Here is a 242-nt window from a genome sequence, read left to right on the forward strand (position 1 = left end):
GTTTTTTTTACTTCATTCTTCTTTGTCTTCTTGTCTCAGACGATCGGTCATCTACACTTCCCCCGTCTCTTCTTCTAACTTACTTCATGCTTCTATCTAGTCTCCTCTCCATATACACATAGGTTTTGTATATGTGTATCTCTCATATACTACGAATGTATAGATCTGCATAACAATGTATGAATGTATACACATATCTGTATGAATGGCTACACCACCGTCTTTGGTACATCACTATACGC

Source organism: Cystoisospora suis (genome assembly GCF_002600585.1).
Source record: "Cystoisospora suis strain Wien I chromosome Unknown contig_4305, whole genome shotgun sequence".
Lineage (NCBI taxonomy): Eukaryota > Apicomplexa > Conoidasida > Eucoccidiorida > Sarcocystidae > Cystoisospora > Cystoisospora suis.